General features: G+C 34.1%; 1 long non-coding RNA gene across 1 annotated transcript; it reads right to left on the bottom strand.

The window, feature by feature from the left end:
• LOC135150123 (uncharacterized) lies at positions 1-3,055 on the bottom strand. The gene is made up of 3 exons (XR_010288430.1): positions 2,917-3,055; positions 2,065-2,127; positions 1-403 (listed from the first exon to the last, which is right to left on the bottom strand). It is a non-coding gene; the product is annotated as an uncharacterized LOC135150123 (long non-coding RNA).
• Between the last annotated feature and the right edge of the window lie 2,240 nt (positions 3,056-5,295).

Raw genomic sequence — 5,295 nt, 5'->3', positions numbered from 1 at the left:
CATGCACTTCTAGCAAAATCATGTAATTTAATAATATTATGAAATATCTTTTCCTGTATAAGTGGATAATATAACCATCAGCTATTGCTTAGCTATATCTTGATCTTCACCAGAACATAAAATCTCAACTACTTCAACAACATTTACCAAGCAATATAAAATTTCAATACATTTCCATCAGCCATATTCACCACACATATTCAGAATTTAAACATAAATTTATCTTCGTGATTTCTTGCACACTTAGTAAGTCTAGAGTACATAAACACAATCTCTCAAACTACATATATGTGTATTGGCTGATGGAGGAATCTGGAGCATCCTGCTAGACCACCGTCTCTTAGGCACTATCTACAATCTTCACTGAGCACTCATACAAAACACACTACTAACTATTCATATCCTAGAAAAATTGAGCAATTTCTATGAGTCGCAACTCAATGAATATACATCAACTTTAGTTTGTAAGAGATACTAAGATTGTCTGAAAATAACTTATAGCGTCTTTGTAAAATCTTCCAGAAAATAAAAGAAAGTAAGGTTCTCGAAACAATTGTAAGAAAATATTCATTTTAATATATATTTCCTGTTCGTATTTATGAGAGCAATTAATATCTTTCATTCATAATATTATCATCATCCCAAATTACACCAAGATATAACATCATCATATATATGCTTTACTTAATCATAAATCACTGACTTATGTTAATCATATATGCCATGAAAGTATGAACTTGTCTCTATGCATGCATGCATCTCTGTTTCTCTTTCTTTTGCTATTGTGAACAGTTCACTGTATAATGCCCGTATTTCCACATGTCCTCAAAGGATCCATGTGTGTCTGGCCAGCTCCGTCTATGTCTGACTATGGAAATCGGCTCCGTCTATGTCCGACATAAGTCGGCCCCGTCTATGGCTGACATATAGTCTGCTCCGTAATTACCCGTAGGTTCCATATATAAAGGTGGCCATTACACAAGTGACTGTCACTTTGACTTTTTAAGTTAACACTGTCAAATGAATGTAGGATGTGCATATGACCTGTTCTATATGAAGACTCTATGCTAATGTATCATTCGTGAAATCACACGTCAATACGCATTCCATAAATACATGTACTTTGATATAGGGTTAAATGGCAATTAGGTCACTCAATTCGATACTAACTTTTAGTTGGGTCATCCAACTCAAAAAGCTATCAGTCAACTCACTTTTCGCTTAAAAAATTTCAAAAGGATCACCTAGCGTTAACGACGTTTAAAAATGGATGGGAAGTTGAGTTGGCAGTTTGACGTGGCAAGCATCTCAGCTGAGCATGTTAAAACCCGACCCAGTTGTTATTTAGCACATTCAGTCTCTCATTCTCCCATTGTCACATCTCAATTAGGGTTTTCTCCCCTCCCCCTTCCATCTTCTATGTCAGTTTCAAAGAGTAGTAGGTCTTCACCATCATTTGCATCGACTTGCATCATCTTCATCATCTTCACCATCACCATCATTTCATCTTCATCATTTCGCTTCTAGATTACATAAACTCCAGCACCTGATCGCGTTCGAACCATTTTCTCAGCCGCAAATTATAAACCAGCGATTAATTTGGGTGTGCGCTTAATTAGGGATTTGGGTGTGGGAACTAATTTAGGGTGGGTTATGGCTCGGGTTTTCTAATTTGGGTTAAGTACTGATGTGGCTGATTATGTGGCAAATTACGTGGCCGCTGATGTGGGAGAATAAACGGACTTCCATCTATTGTCAACGTAACTTAACGGTTGTGAAATTTTAATCGTGTTTGATGATTAGTTTGAATATTATTCTTTAATCTGTGACCTAATTAACAGCTTTTTGAGTTGGATGACCCAACTGAAAGTTAGTATGGAGTTGAGTGACCTTATTGTCATTTAACCCCTTTGATATATCATCACATTACATTTACATCAAAGAACTTCAATCATGTATAGAATCACATAGTCAAATCAGTATTCTAATATATATCACTTCCAGCATATAAAAGCATGTAATTTACATATCACACAGATATAAGTAGTGTTGATGTATACTCACCTTACTTCAGCAACTCAATCACAACTTCATGTCCTTAAGGTTCTGCTGCACCTTTCTGTGCACCTATAAGGGACATAATTAATCATTAAGATCCTTTATAACTCTATATCATAGTGTGTGTGTACGTGTTACCTACTCTTAAAGTCCCTTCTAATCAGTCTTATTATCAATCCTTTCATTTTAAGGAGATTTGGTACTAACTGTTTCTCATCTCACGTATTATTGTTACTATTTACACCTTTAGGTTCCGACATTTTTCACTTATAAATCTTTCGAGTTTTTCTTACGAAACCAACTCATATACCTCCCAATTTGTCCCTAGTATTTACTCAAATTATTTCATGATTTATATCATCTTTGAACTAGTCGAATTGTAACCTCAAAGTTCATTGTCTTACGGAAACTAGGACTCTGCGCGTCTTGTACTAAAATGACCATAACTTCTAAATCGTAAATCTGTTTTGCATGATTCAAGCGCTCACGCGATCTACTAATCAAGATCTATCCAACTATATAAAGAAACTTCATAAATGCAAAGTGAAGACCCACAGGTGAACCGTAACAGTAGCTGTCTCTTGTAAACCCGGCATTATAACGGCTATAATCTTAATGTTGCCGTGGTTAAACTCATGTTAACGACTTACCCAAGCAATTATATCAACTTAATATCATCATACTCTATATACCCAGCCTTGTTGTTCCATACACAAGTCAAGAACTTTCATCTTACAAGCTTACACAACAAACCCATCATGTAGCTAACTTAATACTTATAGAATTATGTAAGTATAAACAAGCTAGAATCGAAGCCATTTTTGAACATGTTACTGAAGATGAAATCAAGAATCTTACCCCTCAAATCGCAGCCCTTGTCAAGCTCTTCGAAACAAGCTATAGAACGTCAAAATCCGAGCTAGGAATCTTTTTCTATGAATTTTCTTCTCCTCCCTATTTTATAGTTCTTCCACTTCGAATTTTTTCATCAAAATGGATAAACTCTCCCATTTTCCTTATGTTAACTGAATGTTTATCTAGTTATTCAGGCGGTGAAATGCTTTCTTGACACGTGGCACCATTTAGCTTGCCAACGGCATGTCCAGAGACTTCCTGGATTTATTTAAGGCTTATTCATCTTAAGCTAATCACTTTTCTTGAAATCTTAAATTAAATCTCACTATTTTTGATCTCCTTTACAGATTCGGATGATTGAATAATTCCTAGTATATTATTTGGGAATTTTTGACTGTAAAAAGAGCTCATTTGGAGTCCGAAAATATTTCACTTTTTCGTAGGGATGTATTGGTCTGATATTTTCCCACTGATCCCTGTCCACTCTTAATCTCGAGATTTTTCTTCAAACTCAATATAGGAATGTTCTAGAGACTCCAAAGATCATAAACGTACTAACCTTCTCTTCAGTATTCCTTCTGAAATTTCGCTGGTTTAGTTTAAAGGTCATATTGCAGTCCGGAAATCTTGGGTATCCGGCTCCTTTATTTCTTTTCATTTTTACTTCCTTGAGCTTCATAAAATTTCCGAATTCATAAATGAGTTCCACAATTTATTTAGATACTCTAAGAAAATTCTTGGCTCATTTTGTGTCTTTTCTATTTTCACTTATTTTCTACTAACTGGATTTTATAATCACAGTTCGGAGCAAAATCCTAAAATTCTGACCGTACTTCCGTTCACTATCTCTCCGTTCTGGTAATTAATAAAATATCTAAAAATTATTCTAGAACTTATATTTTTACCCCTTCATGACCTTTCTCCTTTATAGGGTCACTTTACTATTCGCACATTCCTTATAAATTCTAAAGAAAATATTTATTAAATCTAAAAATCCCGAAAACTATTTTAATAAATTCAAAACTATTATAAAGCATTTATTTGAGACGAGGATGTGACAATATGGGCAGAGAAGTTGAAAGCCAAACGGGCTCAGATGAAAGCTAGACGGGCTAAGCCAAATGAGTTCATGACAAATTTAAGATTAAGGGAGAGATTGTTGGAATTTAATCTTAAATATATTATTTAGATATTTGTTTTATTTGTATTTAGCTGACAGTTGAGTTTGTATCTGTTTGAAGTAGTTGTAGGGTATTTCAGCTTTTGTAGGAGAGTCATAGATTAGTGGGAGTCATGGCGTACGTTTAGGAACAGAAGTGGTTAACGTGTGTTATGTAGTTTCTATATGCTCACTATATATGTAATCTGAGCATCATCTGTTCCATGAGAGCAGCAAGTTCTTCTATTATTAGTATATCAGTATAGTATCACTATATCAGTTTAGACTCGACACTATTGTCTTACAATAAAACAAATGCAGATAAAGGCAAGATTTAAGTTGAATTTAAATGTAATGAAGAATAAATAATGACTGAGAGACACACACTTTTATATAGTTGGGCTCCTTAAAGTCAGAACTTTTGGAGTCTTTGAAGACCCATTCGATCACCCATGGATTAAAACAAGAGGAACACTGAGATGAGGGACAAGTGGATAATATTTTTAATTTAAAACTATAATTTACCACAAGTGGATAATATTTTTAATTTAAAACTATAATTTACCATTGTACACAGTTTCCAAGAAAATATATTGCATTGCAACTCAATTACAATTACCGGGTGCTTCTTCCTCCCCTCTGATAACCGTTACAATTCAATATTAATGCCAATCAAAACAAAAAAGAAAGGACAGTTGTAGTACTACCAGCAAGACAACAAATATAAGTTCTTGAATAACCAGCAAAGATGATTTCCACCATTGGAGAACAAGCAGAATAAATAGGATATAACCCCTTTCAGATATAGTCGAAACAACTCGAACATATAGTGAAGACAACTACTACTTCCAAGACACAGAAATAATTTATAGATAAGCATCTTAATTGAATTGTTAAGAACATAATAATCGCCATCAATTTATACGGTAGAAAATAAGTATAGTGATTATTCAATCAGAACTAACGGTAATTACATTATAACAAAATTAATGGCCCAGACGGAAGAATTCAATACTCCAAAATCATGTGGTCTCCACTGAACTTAAACTTATATATATCTATTAGACAAACAAAAATTAATGTAATCGGGGCCAGTAATATGTTTTCTAAATTAAAAATGCATAGTGACGTGTACTGACATGCATCATATCATTTCAGATTGAAGGTGGGTTACCCATTATCCAGAACCTCTACGGTTACCTAAAATGACGATCGATGAATTT

The sequence above is a fragment of the Daucus carota genome, chromosome 2, assembly GCF_001625215.2.
Source record: "Daucus carota subsp. sativus chromosome 2, DH1 v3.0, whole genome shotgun sequence".
Lineage (NCBI taxonomy): Eukaryota > Viridiplantae > Streptophyta > Magnoliopsida > Apiales > Apiaceae > Daucus > Daucus carota.
The sequence above is the reverse complement of the archived record's forward strand: the minus strand, read 5'-3'. Positions and strand labels throughout refer to the sequence as shown.